This window comes from Myxocyprinus asiaticus, chromosome 33, assembly GCF_019703515.2.
Source record: "Myxocyprinus asiaticus isolate MX2 ecotype Aquarium Trade chromosome 33, UBuf_Myxa_2, whole genome shotgun sequence".
NCBI classification, from domain to species: domain Eukaryota; kingdom Metazoa; phylum Chordata; class Actinopteri; order Cypriniformes; family Catostomidae; genus Myxocyprinus; species Myxocyprinus asiaticus.
In genome coordinates this window covers 22,509,724-22,533,124 of record NC_059376.1, presented here as the reverse complement: position 1 = coordinate 22,533,124, position 23,401 = coordinate 22,509,724, and the positions used below count along the sequence as shown (strand labels likewise).

Genomic DNA, 23,401 nt, shown 5'->3' with positions numbered 1-23,401 from the left:
ACTCACCCTCATTTTGTTCCAAACCAGTATAACTTTCCTCTGCCCAAGACTAACATTCTGCCAAACATCTCCTTTTGTGTTCCATAAAAAAACAAAACAAAATCCATATAGGTTTGGTACAACATAAGGGTGAGTAAAAGATGACCATTTTCATTTTTTTGATGAAATATTAAGCAAAAAATCAACAACAAGCAAAAATAATTTTCAATTTGGTTTGTTACAATACATACTAGTCACAAATATGCAGACTAGTGTTGTCATGGTACCAAAATTTCAGTAGACTGTACCAAAACCAGTAAAATTTCACGATTCTCAATACCACAGAAAAGATATGTTATTGAACACACTCCATTAGCCTATTAAAATGTTACCATAAATTTCAATGCAAGTAATAAATTAAAACAATAGCATGTTTCCTTCTAAATGTTTCTCAACTAAGTAAACATTATTTCAGTTTTATTTATTTATTTATTTAAGTAGGATACAATGCCGTTTTATTTTTTCTAAATTCAAATTTTCCCCCCAAATTCCACATTTTCCTTTTTTTCTGAATTCCATGTTTTAAAGTTCAATTTAATTTTATCATCAAAATTGTCTAATCAAATTAATCCAAACTTTAATCAAATGAAAATAAAACAATTAATTTTCAACATACCTTTACATTTTTTTTAATCAAATGAAGTGCTTCAGTAAAGATCCTCACAACAATCTAAAACACAACATAGGTCTTATTTTTGTCAAATAATGTGCTGCACAACAGAGCATTACATTATAAATGAAAACATTGATGAAACCTTCTATTCAGTACTACAGCACTCTTGCTTGTGAGATATAGATATTCAACATAATAATAATGATAACAAAATACATTTTATTAAGCACAAGTATTATATTTCTGTCGCAATTCCACACGTCAAGTTTTATATTGAATCAAACTTTTATTTTGACGTGAAGGCTTTTCTAGTTCTGTGTTTTGACTGATTTCACACTTCCAGATTGTTAAATGACCCAGTGTGATTACTGAAGCGCAAAATGCTGCGATACATAATTACACTAGGACATATCGCAGTTTTAATTTGATTAATTGTATATTTCAGAGGAGTCACAGAACATGCGCTAAAATGTGCGTGTGAGCATTTAAAGGTAGCCGTCTGTCACTCAGACAGCATTTGATGTCCGTATTGAGTCTGTGCTCTGTACCAGTAGAAACACTGGTATTGTTACAGATTTTTTATTTTAGCATCGACGTGGTACCAAAGTACTGGTAATTTTGACATCACTAATGCAGACAAAAAAAAAAAAGAAACATACACAGTCCTAAATTGGCACATACATTTTTCCACACAGGGAGCATGCACCCTTCGAACACTCTTTAGGCTTAACAGTTCATGATGCATTCTGTAGCTTTAGCAAATAAAAAATAAAAAAAAATACCATCAAATTCAATTTACAAAATTGTGGGATATTTAACAAAACCCCTGGAGATACTGTATGGGGAAAAAACATGCTATGAGAGAAAATGATCACATTAGTAAAAATAAAACTGGAAGAGGACAAGCATTAATTCAGCTAGCAAGTAGAAACACGATAAGGTGTAAAAGGTGTATTTTTAAAAGACAGCCCAGGCTAGTTTTGACAATGCATTCCCCCTGACACTTACATTCTCTGTCCAATATATGAGGTACATACAGAACCTGTTGCATTAGGTAATAAAGATACGACCCACAAAAAAAAAAAAGAGAGAGAGAGTGCAAATGCAACGGTAATGACTGCAGCACTCTAAACTATATTGAAGAGTACTCACCTTCTGGCTATGCAGTGGTAGGATTTATTCCCTTTTTTTTCTTGTTTGGAAAATGGGGTTGGAAAATGGTTTGAAAAATTAGAGATGGACAGATCAAACATAAGGGATCATGAACGAAAGGATAGGAAAATGCATTGATGTGCTGACTTATGACTGTGACACAGAGACAATGAATTCAATGTTCAATGAATTTAAAGGGGGGAAAAAAGAGATCGTTGTACAAAAGATAATCTAAAAGTATAAAGAATTGTTAGGTGAAGAGTCAGGCGCATTGCAGGACACAAGCCACTCGATTCTCATTGAAAAACACGTCACTGCAGTCTAGACTGCTTCTTAAAGAGAGGCAGCAGCATCACAGGCTGAGCCAGCCAATCATACATGCTCTGAACAGGATTGGTAGCTCTGATTGGCTAATGCTACATGGGGAAGAAGGAGTGATGGAGGTGATCAAGCCAATCAGAGCAAGGAACAATGTAGGAGGGTGGGTTATTACACTCTAACAGTCAGGAAAAGGCATGCAGTCACACCAAGGACATTCAATGGTGTATACACTGACTGCTGGCACCATTATATCTGTATTATGTGTTTCTAAAGGAATTTAGCGTGAAAGAAAAGCAAATAACCATAAGCAATATGAAAATTCATTGACAAAATAAAAGCACCTCAGAACATGAGAATCATTTCTCCTGCAATTGCAAAAAGCAAATACAATAACTCAAAAAACACAAATAGTATTCGATGTGCAAACTTCCATGGAGAAAACAGGATATCAATGGTGTATACATGTATTACTATGGGAAAAAAGAAAAGAGTTTTTTTTTTTATTATTTTTATTAGTGGTTGACCAATACTGCTGCAGACTGCAGATATTATATAACAATATAATACAATTATAATACAAATATATAATATACAATTTAATGATCGCACATAAGATTAGAGGTAAACAGATATATCAGTTTTACCGATTAATCGGTGCCGATAGTTGCATTTTGGAACTATTGTTATCAGCAAAAATCTATGCCGATAGTTTTTTCGTCATTTCAAAATAAGAGTCCCTGGTGTGTTTCAGGCTTGTTTATACTTAAAAGTCCCGCATTATGCACCAAATCTGAATTTTTCTGGTTATTTTGGGGATTTTGGTTGAACAATAAACCGCATCTGGGAATTTACTCATTTAGGACTCTTTGTCTGTGCCCGTCATAGTAAGGAAAGAATAAGATTTTTTTTTGACATTCTACAAAACAATTTTAAAAAACAGAAAAATCAGCTGATTAATCGGTTATTGGCCTTTCCCACCACCGTAGTCATCGGTCTCTGCAAAATCCACTATCGGTCGACCTCTAAATAAGATTTATTAACACAATTTATTAGATTAAATGAAAAAATTTATTTAACACAACACAATGTTTCCTAAAAATCTCTAGAAATAATATGGAGAATGTGCAGTATTGACAAGACTCATTAGAATTTGACTCAAAGCTAAATTACTATTTCTTTTAATCAGCCACATGCTAATCATCTAATAATCTTATAAATGGCAAATTATTGTTATCACTTATTATTTCAAATATTTAAAAAAATATATACAAAAGAAATCACCCAACAAAAAAAGAGAAAAATAAATAATAATAATGATAATGCATTATATTTATAGCATTGAATATAATCTCTTCTACAGAAAACAATAAAATCGCATCTGACTTCATAACCTCATTATAGTAATAAACATTTTCTCTATTCGCTGTGCCTCCCTTTCTTTCTTTTCTTTTTTCTCTCTTTTTTTCAGTGTTTGAAACAATCAGTGCTTTCAGCATGATGATATCACTATCATGTGCCCCCTCCTTCACAGTCCACCTCTCTGAACAAAAAAAAAACAACAGTTCAAACATGAAGAGTGACTAACCCTCTCCAGCACATCACAGACTGCCCAACGCCTCTGACACTTGAGGGACATCTGTGGTTCCCGAGCTGACCATACAACACTCAAGTCACACATCTCTCCAGCCTAAAATAGCCAAGCCTCAAGAAGCAATCATTCATCCACTGCTGAGGCTCTAGCTAAAGGTGACGGTTGGAGTTATTGGAACACTTTCTCCAACAAGAGCCATCAGAAGGGAATGACAGCCTGTCAGACAATATCATAAGCAATTCTGGGAACCATCTCTCTCACATCTACACAGCCCTGACTCACAGACCAAACGCAATTTATCAACTCGTCTTGTGGCACTAAGATACTGAAAACAAGTATGTGCAGTCTCAGGCATCATGGGAGATAATATATGGGTGGTTTGTGAATATAAATCCACAAACAAAAAACACATGGAGTACAAAGGATGCTTTTTAACTTTTATGAAGCAGTGTAGAAAAAGACTGAAAACCACACAATAAATTACATTGTAGGCACTGTGTTTACAAGTTTTACAGTCTCCACTGTCTGTCTATTTAGAACTTTTTAAGATGAGATTACAAATGAGTAGCCTTTTTGACTTTTCTTAGGGGGTCGGCGGTATCACAGTCAGTTCCTATTCTTTATATACGTTTCCTCTATATACTATATCACGGTAACAGTGTATTATTTTTGTTGTAAAAAAAAAAGGTTTAAATCAGATAGTAATGCCTAGAGTATTGATACAGATTTCCAGATTCGATTCTGATTCATAAGCTCTGATTAGATTAGATTTGATATTGATTCATATGGGTAGGGTACAACGGGGCTAAAGGCTCGCAGGGGTAAAAGGCTCCTTTGATCCCAAAACACAAAAAAAGCAACAAAAACTACCGCAACTGTACAAAAACTACTAAACAACTGTTTGCCACTATAAACACTGCTAATTTTTACTGTTTCATGAGATCATTGCATGTACCGTCTAAAGGTTGATTTTGATGTCATTTGATCTAATATTTAATCATTTTTTAAATCTTGTAAATTTATGTAGCTAATGAATATCCTGGAAATTATCACATTCATTTTGAGACAAAATAGTAGTATCTTAATTTGTTATTTAAAAAAGCATCTTGATGTCTCAAAAGCATTTCCATAAGTTGACAAATTGTGCCCTATAACTATTGCCCCGGTATCTACACGATATCACTAGCCCCCTGGGGGCCTTTTACCCCAAGTGAGGGAGCCTTTTTAGGGAATAGGGAAACTATTTGCTCTAGAATTTTTATTAAAATTATTTTGCATGTTTATTAGGTGCTACTAGTTATAAATCAAAAAGGGAAATGGAAAATGCACATAGGGGTCACGTGGGGATCTCATGAGGTTAAAAAAATGAATTTTATTCTGTTATTACTTTTCACACAAATTATGTTGCTCCATCAATATTCAATAAAAATAAATTTATTTCTTTAATCTTGATACACTTTATGACCACAAAAACAAAAAAATTTCCTTGGTGTGCCTTTCGCCCCATTGTACCCTATATTTCAGTTATAATGTCCCTTTTGCTTACATATGAAATACATTTTTTTAGGTAATAAATATTTTAGCAGGTTTTCAATTTCAGTCAAATTTTGCTTTTTAAAAATGATCAAATCCATGTACTTAACAAATCAGATATTATATTTCATATATTATTTTTTGTTACATGTTTCTTGTTTAACTGCATAAAATGTACTATTTACAAGTATTTACATTGATTTGTTGAACACTCGCTAAAACTGGTACTGTCTCTTTAACAAAACCGGCATTTCTGTAAAGAGCGTCTGTAAAAGAGCGTGTTAGGCTTTACTAACTCGAATGGCTTTACATCATCTCTGCTATGCATGATTATAATTAAATGTTTATCTTTTGTTGTTTTTGATCAACAACTGACTGTAGAGAACAGAAAGGTTACTAAAACAAATTATTCAAAGACAAATGCGTCACGTGGATCTCATCTTTGGACATGCATAACACGGAACAACTTTTAATCTTTACATGCAATGAAAGGATCTCGCTGCTGAATACTCCACTACTAAACAACATAAATACTGGTGAGTGAAACCTAAACATTTACCAGCCAGTTACCACATATATATATATATATATATATATATATATATATATATTCTAGTCACATAGAGCAAAATTAGGTTGCAAATGTGAGTGATTTTCTCTCAGTATAGTAGAGGGTTGCGCATAGAGAAAAAGATCGATCTTGGGATTTAAGGATCAATATCAAGATCATTCAAATGAAGATGGCGATGTATCAGAAAATCTATATTTTTACGCACCCCTAGTAATTCCTTTTTATTTTGGGGGGATAATTAATATACTTTGTAATTGTATCGCATTTGATTATTTTCTCTTTTTATTTGGAACTTGATGGACACAAACCAAAAGATAAGATTATTCATTACAAATGAATGATACGTCTGGCATCAATGTAAAACAGCTTCACATTATGTTACACTTGAGTTAATAAAAAAAGACTCAGTCAAAACAGGAAAAAAAAAGCAATAAACATCAATAAAACTAATAATGTAAAATGGTTAGTTTTGACTCTTAAGTCTGATCTGAAGTCACATTCAAAGACACTGTAAAATAGCTGCTATACATACACCTGCCATTGCTTGGAATCTGTCAAAAATTTAAACTTCACATTGTGCATACACCCCGTTATAAAAAGATTCTCCATGTCTTGACTTGTTTGTGACACTTCCCACTCTGTACTTTCACATTACTCCATGTTTCTTTGCCAATCTCACATGTGCAGTTGAAGTCAGAAGTTTACATACACCTCAGCCAAATACATTTAAACTCAGTTTTTCACAATTCCTGACATTTAATCGTACAAAACATTCCCTGTCTTAGGTCAGTTAGGATCACTACTTTATTTTAAGAATGTGAAATGTCAGAATAATAGTAGAGAGAATGATTAATTGGAAATTTTTAGATGGGCACTTTGCTGTCTGTGTGGTGTTAGCACAAGTAATGAGTGCTTTGGCAAATGGTTTATGGAAAATATTATTTAAGAAGCTCCCATTCACGTTTCCCTTTCCCAGCTTGAATGCTTTGTAAAGCTTAGGTGTTACGCTGTTAAATGTCACTGCACCACCTAGCTTGCAGTGGGATAAATGTCCAAATAAGACCTGTGAATAGTTGGGAAATGCCAATGAAGAGGCCTTGTGCTAGTAATAAACCAACTTATTTGGCTAACCAAAACATTTATACATATCTGGGATGGCATGAGTGTGAGTAAATGATGAGAAAATTTTCATTTTTAGGTGAACTATACCTTTAATCAACCTTATGCTACAAATGCCATTTATTGAGATTAAGATGTATTGATCCTGGAATATTCCTTTAAAACAGGTGCAACATCTGTGGTGTGGGTTCACAAAAGCCGACAAAGAGCAGAATAATTTATATTCAAACTGTGTCGCATGACAATAATCACTTGTAATACAAGAAATTAGTTTCAACTCCTCAAAATGAAGCAATGAAGCTCTCCATTACTTCGGCCATATTTTCTTGCAAGAAGTGTTTATATTTATATATTTTACTATCCAACAAAAGGCTTTACAATATGGCTATCTAATATATTAACTCATTTTTATTGATTTTTTTTATTATTTTATATATTTTAAGTACTACAGTATATTGTGATATACACTGGCGGCCAAAAGTTTGGAATAATGTACAGATTTTGCTGTTTCAGAAGGAAATTGGTACTTTATTTCACCAAAGTGGCATTCAACTGATCACAAAGTATAGTCAGGACATTACTGATGTAAAAAAAACAGCACCTTCACTATTTGAAAAGAAGTCATTTTTGTTCAAATCTAGACAGGCCCCATTTCCAGCAGCCATCACTCCAACACCTTATCCTCGAGTAATCATGCTAAATTGCTATTTTGGTGCTAGAAAATCACTTGCCATTATGTCAAACACAGCTGAAAGCTATTTGGTTCATTAAAAGAACCTTAACATTGTGTTTGTTTTTGAGTTGCCACAGTATGCAATAGACTGGCATGTCTTATTAGGTCAAAATGGCAAAAAAGAAACAGCTTTCTTTAGAAACTTGTCAGTCAATCATTGTTTTGAGGAATGAAGGCTATACAATGCTTGAAATTAGTGCTGATTTATCGGTTGGCCGATATTAGCCTTTCACTGATATATCGTATCGGCGCATATGTTTACCGATAAGCGCAGATATGAAAACTTTTTTTCAGAACATATAATGCAGAAAATAATGCTTTAGAATTGGTGTCATAATGTAGTTTGTCCAGCAGAGTGTGCTCCAACTCCATCGTTTACAGAGCTGAGCTGATGGTGGTTCTGGCGACGGTGCGGTGGTAAGCGGTGTGGTGTTAAGCGGTGTCTTCACAGTAAGTTGCTAACTAGTTTGTGAAATACATACTGGAAAGTTAATAAACAATGACCCCATAATTTTCCCTTTTCAATATAACTATTATAATGTTAACCCTGTCCCTGACAACCATGTCATTCATGTTTATCACATCTGTTTGCTATGTTAGCCTGCTATAGTTTGTCAGAGCATCTATTTGCAGCTCAGCAGACAATGGTGTGTTGGTAGATTGTGTCTGTTGAGTGTTGATTTCACGCTACGTTGTTACCTAGTTGGTGAGACGCAATGCTGGAAAGTAAATAAAGTCCATCTTTTACTCTCCGTGACAACGAGCTTATAGCCAACTAGCTAAGCATGCAGCTACTTTCATCCCTTGTCAGCTGAGTGGAAGCTAATGTGCATGTATTCACCAAACTGTTTTGTTCAGGATTCGGAGTTTGGTACCCCCTTCAACCGAACAATTCCAGTTGTTGCATTTACAAAATGTCATATTGTCATAAAAGTCTGGTTTTCCAACATTGAAAGTTTCCCCTGAACTTGTATAGCAGAATACGGTGTAACACCGCTGCCGCTGCTTATCTCTTGACTCGGCAGGTGTAAATGCAGAGAAGCTGTGCTTCTTGTTTTACAACCTGCCCCTAATTGACTGGCAGTATTAAAATAGTCAGCATTTGACTGATACTAAACAGTACTACTGATGTTTATTTAGCTATTTATTGTATTTTATTTATTCTTTATTTAAATGGTCAGCAACTGACTGATACTAAACATAGAGTACTGATTTTTATTTAGTTATTTATTGTATTTTTATTTATTCTTTATTTAAATGGTCAGCAATTGACATACTAAACATACAGTACTGATTTGTATTTAACTATAATTTAAAATTTATTCTTTATTTAAATGGTCAGCAACTGACTGATACTGAACATACAGTACTGATGTTTATTTAGCTATTTATTGTATTTTTATTTATTCTTTATTTTCTCAGTGTTCATTTGTAGAATTTGTTGACAATGTATAATAATAATAATGTCAAATAAAAATATTTGTTTAAGAAAGCAGCCTTCTGAGTACCTTTGCATAGTCATATCGGTGCAAAATCAGTGCACAATCCACATAGAAAAGGTCTGTTTTCATTCCAGCTCAAAAATTAACTATATCGGCCACCATATCGGTAATTGGTGAATTTTCCATCTCTAAAATCGGTATTGGTATCATCTCAAAAATCCCTTATCGGTCGAGCTCTATTTGAAATGGCCAAAAAACTGAAGATTTCATACAAAGGTGTACACTACAGTCTTCAAAGACAAAGGACAACTGGCTCTAACAAGGACAGAAAGAGATGTGGAAGGCCAGATACAAATAAACAAGAGGATAATTACATCAGAGTCTCTAGAGAAATCACATGCCCTCAGCTGACAGCTTCATTGAATTCTACCCGCTCAACACCAGTTTCATGTACAACAGCAAAGAGAAGACTCAGGGGTGCAGGTCTTATGGGAAGAATTGCAAAGAAAAAGCCACTTTTGAAAGTTGAAATGTGAAAAGGGGTGAAATGTCACCTGGGTATCTGGACGAACTGACAGCTAAAATGCCAAGGATCTGCAAAGCTGTCATTGCTGCACATGGAGGATTATTTGATGAGAACTCTTTTGAAGTAGTTTTCATTTTTTTCAAATTGTAATAGTAATTTTTCACATTATTAATATCCTGACTATACATTGTGATCAGTTGAATGACACTAGAAGTAACAATTTCTTTCCATAAGAGTAAAATCTGTACATTATTCACAGATTCACAGGATTTACAGGGTTTACACAGTGAGATCAATGGTACAGGTGATATCACACAGAAGAGAAGCTTCAAAAACTTATTTATGCAGACAGTGATGAGCGAGTGAATTGAGTGCAGGTGCAGTGAATTAGAAATCGGCTGATGAGGAGCAGAGCGCCGAGGGAGGTGCAGAGCCCGAGGGAGGCGTGACAATGACAACGTTTTCACACATACTTGAGTTTGCTGGAAAAAACAGCACGGGAACAGCCGATGAATTCAGATATCGACTCTTTGTTTCTTTCGATGGTCTGAAATCCTCAGGGATAAAATGTTCACTGCACACCCTTCAATATTTGAGAGAATGTAGGTGTGTACTGATATCCAGGTTCAGCGCGAGAAGCCAAAGCTTCAATCGCTCATGATCATGTATAAGCAATCAATGAAAAGTTAATATTTTTCCCAGTGTGCATTTTCTTTGGGGTTTCTGAAGGTTGAAGCATCCAGGATACACACGCCAAACAACCATTTTGAACAATACAATTATACAAATACAAATCTACAGCAAAGACAATTAAACCTTTGTACAGCACTGCTCCTCTTGTAAACAATGACACGCTTCCTGCCTCCTCCTCCACGTGACGCGTGACCTTACCGACAAGCTTACGTCATCCCTCTCATAAGCATGCATCATAGAGATGTACGGAAGCGAACACTTGTAGTTAAAAAGTATAGAAGTATTGATTTGTTTCTAAAAATAATCAATCGTTTGGGTTCAGAAGAACTTTATTTGTCGACTGGAGTCGTGTGGATTATTTTGATGCACCCTAAATATGCATTTTGGACCGTCAAAAAATGGAGTACATTCATTTGCATTGTTTAAAGGAGGAGGCCTGAAATGAAATCCTAAAAATCTTAAATTCTGTTTTGATGAAGAAAGAAACTCAGATACATCTTGGATGGCCTGAGGGTGATGAGTAAATTATCAGCAAATTTTCATTTTTGGATGAACTATTTCTTTAACACATGTTGGTCAAAGAATAGCTTAAAACAAAAAGGGGTGTCAAAATCAATTTCAGCCTGGGCCACATTAGGGTTTATTTGTGCCCTCAAAGGGCCATTAAAAATGTGCTTTGGTACCTGCTTTGGTAGTGCCCATGCAATTACCAATAATATTACATGTTATGTTCATTTAAATGCACATTTGACAATACAGCATTGATTTTTAGGTTGGGATACAGATGGAAATTATGATATTAACAACATTAACATCTGTGGAAAAAATGAATGGCTAAACTGATATATTCTGACAGTGTGACTAAGTTGGGTCTTCTTTACAGATTCCTTTCATCAGACTCCTACTGATAAAACTACAGCCATGTCTTGGAATTTCTGAAGGCAAACAAAACAACTTAGGTTTTCCTACAATCAGAGAGCATTAAAAGAGTAAAGATTTTACACAGACGGAAAACTGACAGCTTGGTCCATAATTATGAAAATTCACCATAGTCCTTCCATAATATCCATAGTTTTAACAATGATATTTGTAATAGTTCATGGTAACCATAGGTAAAACCATGCATGGCTCTTCACTACCATGATTAGTAACTATGGTTTCTATATAAAGAACTATGGCATTTTTGTAATGAAAAAACAGCAGTCTAAATACATTTAGAAAGTTTTTCTGCCACAGCTACCATAGTTAATACAGTACAGTTAATGTTACTACAGTAAATCCATGGCACATTTTTGTAAGCACTGTGATATGTAAATTGAAAAGCCTTCTAAATAAGGTTTTCTCCTGTTTTCTTTGTCAGTGCAGATTAAATGTGGGGGCTGTTAGTTTTAAACTAGTTTCATCACCGAGACACAAGAGTTTTGCAAAAGACAATTATGTACTGCATTTAAATGGGTTTTGCGTTCTCTGCTGTGCATCCCACTGGTTCACAAGCACATTTAAAATAGTCGGTTCAGTTGAGACCAGTCCGCGAATTACCGCACTTGTCTGCTTTATCCATGATTGAGTCGTGTTGATAATTGACTTGATCATTGAAAATTGAATGTAGCGCTGCTTCATTCCACTTTTGAAATTAGCAAAATGCACACCAAAACATACTCATGACAGGGGAAGGCTCATAAATATTCACGAGGAAAGCACTAACTTATTGTTCAATGAAACATTGCGATCCTCTGCCATCCTACGTTTCAGAAATGAGCTCGCGGGCCACTTGAAATTAAGCGAGTTTGACACATATTTTGCGGTGATGTCACTTTGAGTGTGTGCGTGTGGTGGGGTCTCTTTCGCAGTGTAGAAAGCGCACAGCTGACTGGGGCTGGCAAGCGTTATGTTGCGTCAAGAATATTAAATGAACCATGTGAAATACCAATTCAGCAGTGGTGCAGCCCCGCTGCAAAATGCATATAAGGGAAACACCGATATATATACAGCTCTGGAAAATTTTTTACAGAGGTGCAAGACACTGTTGCTTGAAGGCCTCTCCAGGTCTCCGCCTAACCCTTAGACGACCAGGTGGAGGATCGGTGATGATCTGGGGGTGCTTCAGCAAGGCTGGAATAGAGCAGATTCGTCTTTGTGAAGGACGCATGAATCAAGCCATGTATAAGGTTATCCTAGAAGAAAACTTGCTTCCTACTGCTCTGACAATGTTCCCAAACTCTGAGGATTGGTTTGTCCAGCAGGACAATGCTCCATGCCGCACAATCAAGGTGTGGATGGAGGAGCACCAGATAAAGACCCTGTCATGGCCAGCCCAATCTCTAGACCTGAACCCCATTGAAAACCTCTGGAATGTGATCAAGAGGAAGGTCAAAAGCCCAAATATCGCCAAAATCTTTCCCCCTTTAGCTGTTTTTCTTCTTCCTTGACTTTCAGTTGCTTCTGGTCTGAGATTTATTTCTATTGTATCATGCCTGCTTGTTTAACTTTGAAAACTTCTGCAAGTTTGCTGGTTATTTTGGTGATATTTTGACATGTTTGCCAAAATTATGTTTTAACATTCTTTTGACAGCCTGCCTATACAGTAGCAACATGTAGTGCACAAGAGGTAGCCTGCGGATAGCTGACTTGTCCTTTTATATGATCCTAATATGCCAACAGAAAAGAGAATTACATCCAGTCATCTTTGGCCTAATTTTCTCCCAGTGCGGCAAACTAAAGTCTTTATTTAAAATTGTGTGGAATCTCTAGATTGACTGGATGAAAGTGATGACAAACACATAATAGACCAGACACTATTTTCTGATGGGTCAGATTTTTGTCCAGAATCTTATTGTGTGTGCAACCTATTCACACGGGAAGTCAGCATGTTGTTTCCGATACTTCCGGTACCCTTGGATCGGCCACATTATGCCAACTTACTAACAAGCGGCATCTGCTATCAGACATCTTTGCATCAGCTCCACCGTGTTTACCTCCCCCTTCTGAAGCGACCAGAAGCACACTGCGTCAGCAGTGTGAATGATCCGGGTTCGGATAACATGTTGAAACCAGGAAGTAATCGCGTTCACATAATCAGTGACAAGCGTGATTCGGAGGTTGCATTTTTACTCAAACATTACAATTTTACTCCACTGATGGTTAGGTTGAGGATTTGGGAAGGGGGAACAGTTTGTTTCTGCACAGCTGAAAACAAGTCACTTCAAAACTTGCTTTTGGAGCCCCTCCATAGACATTTCACCCGCAAAATGGAGCTCACACATGCCCATACACCCAACAACACTAACCCCTTCAGCCACTGGGGGTGTTTGAATTTTGGTACACACAGACCGATTTTAGCTAAAGAAAAGTCAACCTATTGTTTCCGATTTCACTGTGAGATCAGTCTGGTGTGTGAGCAGTGTTACAATGTCATCTAGGACTGGTGCCAGTTGCTGAGGAGTGACAGCCAGACAACCACCACACGCAGCAATGTATTTCCATGTGACACAAGCAAAAATAAACCCTCTTTAGTTCTTTATACACAATGAGGTGCATACTGGCAAAGCAAAACCTTGTTTGATGTTAAGGGGCATGTAATGGTTGTTTAACTGCTCTTCCTCCAGTTTCCTTGGGTAAACAACAGTTCAAGGTGAGGCCCTGTGGATTCCACTACCTCATTTCTTCAGGTGTGTACTTAGAATTAAAATCTAAATAAGGGGCAACATGGAAAACCATGTGCATTTTAGGCATTTCCTTTTACTCTGTTGTAAAAACAAACTCTTAATGCCACTTAACCTGGTTATAAATTGTGTCACAGCATTTAATTTGAAAAACCCATTAATCTTAATAACAGCAAAATGGAGACAAGAGACTTTACTTCAAGAAACAAAATGTTAGCTCAGCCTGTTCTAGCACAAAAAACCCCCCACAACATCTACATTCTTGTATGGAAAACTTTTACAGGGTTCACACTCTTTTCAACTAATGAATTTCCATGACTTTTCCATGACTTGAAAGCTAATTTCCATGCCCAAACATTTAGCCTTCCATTCTGAAAATAGCACTGAAATCACATAATAAAAAATAAAAACCATTGTTTGATAAAAGTTCAACTGAAAACATTTAATTTAAAATTTAATCCATACAAACACATTGCGTGAATCCTAAAATGGGCGGGGATTAGCAGCACATCATTGTCTCTAAGGGTGCTTTCACACTTGGACCACACCTGGGTTCGTTTCTTCCCTCCTCCCCCTCTGGTCTCTGTTCACATCATATTATTTCGGTCCTAACCGTGTTCCGATTGCGTCATCAACATGAGTACAGCTGTTTACCACTGTAACTAGGCAACAACTCAAGAAGACATCAGCATTGCTGTGTTATTAATGTACTTATCTCTCTGAATTTACCACCAAAACTTTACATGCACAGAATGACTCTTCCACAGATGAATTGAATGTGCAATGATGTGATGAATAGAGTTTGTCTGCCTCGAGCAAGCGGATGTGTTGCAAGAATGTGAGCTGCTCTCTGAAGAGGATTTATTTGGACACAAGCAGGTGCGAGAAATGCATTATGGTATAATATTTGTGATCAGGAGCCTGCAAAGATGTGAATTATTCGTCATCACAAGTGGTTCACCTCCGCGATTTGATACGATTGCATTCATATCAGCAGCGAACTGTACTGGAGTTCAAATGAACTGTACCCCAGACCACCTTTTCAAGCGGACTCGGGTGTGGTTCACAGGTGCGCACCAGAGTTTGGAAAACAGCATTCACATTATCCAAACGAACCGAACTTTGACGTCATTCTAACCCAGGTGCACACCAAAAGTGCTAGTGTGAAAGCACCCTAACTGGTCAGGTATTCTTCATAACATGATATATTTTAAAATCTTCACCATGGGTTTTCAATCCAGTGTAACGTAACACCCTGGTAAAATATTTTAGGACAAAGCATAATAAATAAAAATATATTAACTTTTTAAAAGTTCCATGATTTTTCCATGACTTTGAAGATTTTATTAATTTACATTAATTTTCCAGGCCTGGAAATCACAATTTTAAAATTCCCTGATATTTCCAGGTTTTCCATGACCGTGGGAACCCTGTTTTTAGAAATTGTTTTGTATAAAGTACTAATGTGGTCACCTACTCTCCTCTTGGTTATTTCATTCCCTAAGAGTAAATGTTTTTGAGTGGGCCACAAGGGATGCTGTTTGTTTTAAATCCTCATTGGGTGGAATACAGCCACAACATTCTTCATAACACCATCATGTCCCTTTACAAAGAAGAATTACCCATTGTGTTTAAAAGAGCACCTCCCTGCAGTTCCTCAGACATATCAATGACTTATTGTTCCTTTAGTGCTGCAATGGGCCTGGCAAATGGAAAACTTGCTTTCTTTTGAGAATGCCAACCAGAGAGCCAAATGTTGTTGGGAATGGGGATACACACAAGGTTGTGTTGCGAGTACTGGCATTCAAAGCTCAGAGGGAGCATATGGAAAGTATTGCGAGAGCACCAACAGGAAGCGTAGAAGATGGGTAATTCACTCCTGCCTCATCCTTAATTAAAAGTACAACTCACTAATAAACTGTCCCAAACTTGGAGTTTCCTTACTGCCCTTAGATATAAAATAAATAAATAAATAAATAAATAAATAAATAAAATAATATAAAAACCAGAATGGCAAAAAGCACAACCTAAAGAGTGATTCTCACGAAACCTGTCATGAAAATGTCCTGGTTATATAATTTTTGTGTAAAGAAAATACATATTTTCTATATGCAAAATATATTTTTAATTTGTTTCTTTTGATTGGAGTAAAACACAACCATTTCCACTCACCCTTAAAATATTTTAATTGCTTTCAAAAGTTTTATATTGCTTAGCATTAGTTCATGTTAAAGGTACAGTTCACCAAAAAATTTTAATTCTGACATTATGTACTCAGTCCATTATGTTATTTCTATATTGATATCTATGGTGATGATGTCAAAGTGAAATTAGACAGCGAAATGGATTTACAGGATATAGAGTTGTCAACAGATATCATGAGTATTTTAAAGTGTTCAGGGGATGTCATAACAACTGGAAGCGTACCGGGGAGATTTTAAAACAAGAGTACATCATTCACAAACACACAAGATCTTACCTTCAAGCTGTTGACATACTAATGTGCCTCTGTGCTCATGAAACTCCAAGAGATAACATAAAATCATTAAAAATATCTCTGACCATCTTCTCATTTGAACTTCTCATGCCATTCACCCATGGTGTTATAGTTAAGGTACGCAGATTTTTTTGAGCATTAAACAGGGACAGGGGGAGGGGTGACACTATTTATACACACACACACACACACACACACACATATAAACTCAGCAAAAAAAGATACGTCCCTTTTTCAGGACACTGTATTTTAAAGATAATTTAAAATACACCGAGGCATGTACTCTGGAGCGGGATCGATTTGGAGGTGCAGTGTCCATCATGGTCTGGGGTGGTGTGTCACAGCATCATCGGACTGAGCTTGTTGTCACTGCAGGCAATCACAACGCTGTGCGTTACAGGGAAGACATCCTCCTCCCTCATGTGGTACCCTTCCTGCTTCCTGACATGACCCTCCAGCATGACAATGCCACCAGCCATACTGCTTGTTCTGTGCATGATTTCCTGCAATATCAGTGTTCTGCCATGGCCAGCAAAGAGCCCGGATCTCAATCCCATTGAGCACGTCTGGGACCTGTTGGATCGGAGGGTGAGGGCTAGGGCCATTCCTCCCAGATATGTCCAGGAACTAGCAAGTGCCTTGGTGGAAGAGTGGGGTAACATCTCACAGCAAGAACTGGCAAATCTGGTGCAGTCCATGAGGAGGAGATGCACTGCAGTACTTAATGCAGCTGGTGGTCACACCAGATTCTGACTGTTACTTTTGATTTTGAAAACCTCCCTCCCTTTGTTCAGGGACATCTCTGTGAAACTTGCTCAGTTTATGTCTTAGTTGTTGAATCTTTTTATATTCATACAAATATTTACACGTTAAGTTTGCTGAAAATAAAAGCAGTTGAAAGTGAGAGGACGTTTCTTTTTTTGCTGAGTTTACATGTGAAAGTGTATGTTTTAATTTATATTCCGTTTACAACCATTTTAATCACATTTAAGCCTCTAAAAAATATTGGGTGACAAAATAATTTTAAAAAGTACAATTGTAATTTTCTTTAATGTTGAACTTGCATATGTAATAATATGAGCTGTCACTGTTAGAAATTTCATAACACATTTTAACAAAAATTATTAACAAGCTGAAACCTAAAAACTAAGCAGAATTACACATATAACAATTAAACGCTTCTATTATGAAAAAGTGCAATGTTTCAAAGCTGTCCGAATGTGATCTGCCTGGTCCAATTTACCTTCATGAGTGTCGTAAAAACAAACATTTAGAGTGACTGAAAAAACACCTCACTAGCATTTTCACGTAGTAAAGGGGTGCTGTGTAGACTCACACCATCAACTCTTGCTGAAAAATACTTTCTGTGCTCCCACATGTAATCCATTTTGATCAACTCTTCTCAGTAGCTTCAATACAAACAGGAAGTTAGATGACAAAATTCTGAAGAGTGGGGTGAATAAGGTGAATACGGAGGGGGGAAAAACAGCAGCATTGACATTTTTCAAAAGTTCCACTGAATTAAGACAGTTGGGGTTAGGCATAGAAAATGATGACAGAATTTTCCTTTTTGGGTGAGCTAGCTCTTTATCTTAAGAGTTAGTGAATAAATGGAATACATTTTGAATAAATTGCTGACCAACCTGGCCATTTCTTTTTTTAGCAAGTGCAACAACTCAGCAAACACTTATCTGATGCAGGCCCCGCTACATAAACACTAAGAGGCAGTTGCTTGTCTGATTCTATCACAATATGCACACACAACACGTGATGCAGCACATGTTGCTCTATGTTAAACTACTGAATTTTATGTCAAATATTATATGTCTTATCTTCATGCAAGTAAATGAAGAGAATCATTCTCATGCAAAGAAGGTGCTTGATGTGTTTAACAAAGGGACTTTGAATAACTGAACTTTTCAGAGATATAGGCCTATTATTCAATGACAACATTCTGCCCATTCAAGTCTGTGGGGAAACATGTGATCTCAACAGAAGGTGAAGTTTGTTTGTGCGTTGCCTTTGCATTGCCTCCAAAATCATATGAAACAAGTAAGAAATTACATTTTGCATATGGAAAATGAAGCCTATTTTTAGGGCTATTAAAATGTTTTTCATTGTTAAATTTTTTAAACATTATTTCAAATACAGCTATGCACAATTCTCTCTTGAATTCTCATTACCGCAACATGGGATTTAAAAAAAAAATGTTTTTATTTAAAATTTAAAGTATTTACACATCATAGCATTTCCTTGGTACTGCCTTTCATTTTCAATTATATTATAAATGAAATCTTTTCATTACAATAATATGAATTGGAGGGTAAAATGTGCTTAAAGTGTCCAGAAAATAAAGTTCCAATGCAAAACATATTGATGCTCATATATGTATGCTTCATTTCATTTCTGCACAAAAAAAATGATATACACTACCTGTCAAAAGTTTTGAAACACTTGACTGAAATGTTTCTCATGATCTTAAAAATCTTTTGATCTGAAGTTGTACGCTTAAATGTTTGAAATTAGTTTTGTAGACAAAAATATAATTGTGCCACCATATTAATTTATTTCATTATAAAACTAAAATTTCAGTTTTTGAAATTGATGACTTGGAACAAATAATAAAGAAAAGCAGCCAATAAGTGCCCAACATAGATGGGTCTCCTTCAATACTGTTTAAAAGCATCCCAGGGTGATACCTCAAGAAGTTGGTTGAGAAAATGTCGAGTACATGTCTGCAAATTCTAGGCAAAGGGTGACTACTTTGAAGATGCTAAAACATAACACAGTTTTGATTTATTTTGGATTATGTCTTATTTGATCATTCTTGTATGGCCACATATACTGATGGAAAATGTTATTCTGTTAACACAATTCCCATAGTTACATTTATGTTATTTCATAGTTTTGATTACTATTATTCTAAATGTGAAAAAAAAAAAAAAAAAAATTATAATAAAGAATGAGTGTTTCAAAACTTTTGACTGGTAGTGTGTGTATGTATATATATGATTTGGATTTAAATATGACCAGGACCATTTGAATTCAATTTGAATAAAAACATAAATCCGTGCCATAGAGTATTGTTGTTTTGATTCATCTAGCTTACAGTCTGCTCTTGATAAACTGGATGTAAAAGCAGAGGTGTATAGTAACGATGTACAAATACTTTGTTGCTGTACTTAAGTACAGTTTTTCAATATTTGTACTTTACTTGAGTATAAATATTTCGTTGGACTTTTACTTTACTACATTTTGAAGAGAAAATTGATACTTTTACTCTGATAAATTTCTCCAGACCCTTTCATTACTTTTGCGACTGAACACCACAAAAAAATAACAAGCTGTACGTGCAAAAATGCATGCAGATCACCAATAGTGATGTCTGATTCGTGAACGAATCATTTCAGTCTAATCTTTTACATTTGATTCCTTTGAATTGATCAAAAAGATAAAAAAAGCATTCTGAATGATTCGTTTTGTGAATCACAAACCTGAATCAAAATCACAAGCGAAGCGCACACCAGACAACGTGTGTTCTGTCGTCTGTTTCCAGAGGGGAAGACAAGAAACTGCTCATGTAAGTTTAAATGTGTTTGATGAATTAATTTGATAAGTTTAGGCTTAAACATTATAAAAACAGTGAAATAATGATGAAGTTATTTGCAATCAGTCTCCCGCCTTTCCAGGAAACCTGTTCATATAAAAGTGCGTTTACCTTTTATATTTAACCAAGGTGCGATGTGTATGAATAATTACCAGCACTCATGTAAATGTCCAACAGTATATATTTTATAAACTAGGGTGTTCTGGATGGTTGCTGGGGCATGCTATGCAGTTGTCAAGGTGATCTGCTGTATGTTTTAGTGCATTCCCACAGTATGTCATTGCCAGGTTGTTATGCTGCTGCCAGGGTTGGGAGGGTTACTTTTGAAATGTATTTCACTACAGATTACAGAATACAAGCTGTAAAAAGTCATTTGTAATGTATTTCTTTAGATTACTCAAGGTCAGTAACATATTCTAAATACTTTGGATTACTTCTTCAGCACTGGTAGATTTTTTTCTAGTGCCCGACCGATATATTGGTCGGCCGATATTATTTTCCGATTTCAGTATAACTAATATAACGTTAACCTTGTCCCTGACAACCATGTCACTCATTTTGTTTGCTGTTAGCCAGCTATAGTTTGTCAGTACAGTAAGTAATGTAGCTGATTGAAAGGTAAACATCAGAGCATCTTTTTGCAGCTCAGCAAACAACGGTGCGGTGGTGGATTGTGTCTGCTGAGTGTTGATTTCACGCTATGTTATTACCTAGTTGGTGAGACACAATGCTGGAAAGTAAAATAAACAACGTCCGTCTTTTACTCTCTGTGACAATGATCTTATAACTAACTAGCTAATCACTTAGCTACTTTCATTGTTGTCAGCTAAGTGGAAGCTAATGAGTAAACATGTATTCACCAAACTGTTTTGTTTAGGATTCACAGTTTGGTACCCCCTTCAACCGAACAATTCCAGTCGTGTCATTTACAAAATGTAATATTTAAAAGTCTGGTTTTCCACTGTTGAAAGTTTCCCCTGAACTTGTATAGCAGAATACAATGTAACACCACTGCCACTGTTTATCTCTTGATTCGCCAGTATTAATATAGTCAGCATTTGAGTGATACTAAACAGTAATACTGATGTTTATTTAGCTATTTATTTTATTTTTATTTATTCTTTATTTTAATGGTCAGCTTTTGACTGATACTAAACATGCAGTACTGATGTTTATTTAGCTATTTACTGTATTTTATTTATTCTTTATTTTCTCAGTGTTCATTTCTAGAATTTGTTGACAATGTATAATAATAATAATGTCAAATATTCTTTGATAAAAATATTTAAGAAAGCAGCCTTCTGAGTACCTTTGCATAGTCATTTCGGTGCAAAATCAGTGCACAATTCACATAGAAAAGGTCAGTTTTCATTCCAGCTCAAATTAAATATATTGGCCACCATATCGGTAATCTGTGAATTTTCCCTCTCTAAAATCGGTATCGGTCTCAAAAATCCCATATCGGTCGGGTTCTAATTTTGTCACTTGTTTTGACTATAAAAACTCTGCTAGTACAGTAAGACAAAATACACATGTTAAAAATACATTCTCTGAAAAACCTAAATATCTTATGCAGTGTTGTTTCTAAAACAAGATAAATCAAATTGATTTTGTTTTAAGGATTTTTAGATATTTTTACAGGAAAATACAAAAATTATCATCAAGAATATGATTTTTGCCCTAATATCAAAGGTCTTACTAGAAAAAAGAAATTATGATCCAACGTGAATTTTCTTGATAAAAAAAATATGATCATGCCTGGTAACGTGCATGTAAAATGACTAGAAATAGCATTTTAGCTTAGCATAAAGCTGACAATTTACACAAGGTTTATTTCTATTTCTTCTGCTCCAAACTTCAAACTAACTTCTCTGTCTGCTCGTATGAATGTAACACATCATAAGAAAGTGTTTCACGCTGTTCAAATGCACTTTGGATCGCATCATTTATATGTATAAATGTTTTCCATCTGAAAGGACTAAATATGAAATGAAACAAATGACAATAAAATGCAAAGTAATCTTTTCAGTAATCAAAATACTTATTGAATGTAACCGTATTCTAATTACCAATGATTTAAATTGTAACTGTAGTGGAATACAGTTACTTATATTTTGTATTTTAAATACGTATTTCCATTACATGTATTTCGTTACTCCCCAACCCTGGCTGTTGCTAAATTGTTCTCTGTGTTAGTAGCACATTGCTCTGCAGTTGCTAGAGTGTCTAGGTGGTTGTAAGGTTGTTGCTATGCTGTTGTTAAGTTGTTTTAACTGTGTTTTAAGCTAATTGCTATGCAGTTGCTAGTAGGGATGCACCGATCCAATACCTGGATAGGTAACGGCTCCGATACTGAAGCTTTTAGAGGTATCGAGTATCAGTCCGACGAGCCCGATCTAAATCCGATACTGTGTGTTAGTCATGTTCGTTACTGTCAAGCTCCAAAAATGACATAAAAGAACCATAAAAACACCATTAAAGCAATTAATATGACTCGTGCATTTTATTCAAAGCCACTTGAAGACGTGCGATAGCTCTGTGAATCACAAAAGGCTGTATTTTATAAGTAAATATATAAAATGCACGCGCAGCTCCAGTGCGTCAGTGAATGGCGCTGCTCTGTTTACACACACACACTCGCGGCTATTATTAGCCTTCACAGTGGTGCGCAATATTTGAGCGCTACTCACGAACAACATCTCGGATGTAGATGCTCAAAAGTTCGGTTCACTTATAATATGCATTTAGAACGGCACTGGAGGTGCTTTTTTTTTTTTGTTTTTTGTTTTTTACCAGAATTTGAATAAGAAGCAAATTAAACTACTGTGAGCTTGCCAACAAACAGACACATACAGGAATTCCTGGAGAGTTCAGAATGTCAAAATAAAATGTAAGGGTTTAAAAGTTAAAGGTGCACGATTGAGATATATTACTATATATTACTATTATAAAAATACTTAAGTTGAATGGGTTCCAAAAAATAACTGTGTGAATGAAAAATGGACTGATGTCTTACAATGAAAAAAATTGTGGGAAAAAAACGGCTTCTTTTCTACTGATGACTGGAATTACTGTTAATTTTGCTGCTACATTATCCAGTATACTAGTTAACAATAAACGTTTTTCTTAATAAGCTACACATTTATATTGAAATAATGTGTAGTTAGAGGTTTGTGTTTCTTTACATATTAAAGAGCACACCCAATTAGTTCCACACAATAATGTAAAGATATTCTAAACTGATTATGCAAAAAAAACAACAACATCGGGATCGGTATCGGACGATATTGAGATTTCCGATA

The 23,401-nt window shown here is 35.5% G+C and overlaps 1 protein-coding gene across 4 annotated transcripts in view; it reads right to left on the bottom strand.

The window, feature by feature from the left end:
* LOC127424335 (sodium-dependent phosphate transporter 2-like) overlaps positions 1–23,401 on the bottom strand; it is a 67,724-nt gene that overhangs the window by 42,105 nt on the left and 2,218 nt on the right. Inside the window, exon 1 of one of the 4 annotated variants that reach the window (XM_051669420.1) lies at positions 1,805–2,017. The exons of the other annotated variants lie outside the window; for them this stretch is intronic. The gene's annotated coding sequence lies outside the window, so the exon portion shown is untranslated. Of the gene's footprint in view, positions 1–1,804; positions 2,018–23,401 lie in introns of those variants that run through there. 4 annotated transcript variants of the gene reach the window in all.